Genomic DNA, 695 nt, shown 5'->3' with positions numbered 1-695 from the left:
ATGATGAGGGCAATGAATGTACAAATGTGCTTTACACAATTGATGTATATATGGATTGTGATGAGTTGTAAGAGCCCCTAATAAAATGATTTTAAAAAATTACACAACTTGACTAATGTACATGATACCACAAAACTATCCACAAGAAAACATGCCAATTAATCATTGTTGTATGTAACTGTGGAACCACAAAAATCTTCTCCAGAATGGGCTACAGCTGTTACTACAATGTAACAGAAACCACCAAAAACCTGCTGTGGAACCCATTCCAGCTCACAGAGGCCCTGGAGTGGCCAGCCTCACCGGACTCGTTTCTTAGGCTGAGTCATTCGTTTCAGGGGCTCATGCAACAATGTCAGTTGGCATAATACTGTTTTCAAAGGGCATGCTATACCTCCTGCTTTGATGTGTAGTATCTGCAGTCTTTAAAGCTTGCAAGCAGCAGCCTTCTAACATAAAGTAATTGGTCTTTTTATGCCTGGAGCAACAAGAGAAGAAGGAAACTCAGAATCAGAGAAGCAACAGGAACTACAGGATTATTTGCCTCCAAGACCCACTGCTCACACTAACTGGTGAACCAAAACCCACTGCTCACACTAACTGGTGAACCAAGACCCACTGCTCACACTACCTGGGGAACCAAGACCCACTGCTCACACTAACTGGGGAACCAAGACCCACTGCTCACACTAACT

At 43.0% G+C, this 695-nt stretch overlaps 1 protein-coding gene across 1 annotated transcript in view; it reads right to left on the bottom strand.

The window, feature by feature from the left end:
- NKAIN2 (sodium/potassium transporting ATPase interacting 2) overlaps window positions 1–695 on the bottom strand; it is a 1,260,554-nt gene that overhangs the window by 989,513 nt on the left and 270,346 nt on the right. The gene's annotated exons all lie outside the window — the stretch shown is intronic.

Source organism: Echinops telfairi, unplaced genomic scaffold, assembly GCF_000313985.2.
Source record: "Echinops telfairi isolate 266 unplaced genomic scaffold, ASM31398v2 ScPeMD7_3533;HRSCAF=4204_0, whole genome shotgun sequence".
Lineage (NCBI taxonomy): Eukaryota > Metazoa > Chordata > Mammalia > Afrosoricida > Tenrecidae > Echinops > Echinops telfairi.
This window is presented reverse-complemented; position numbering and strand designations above follow the sequence as displayed.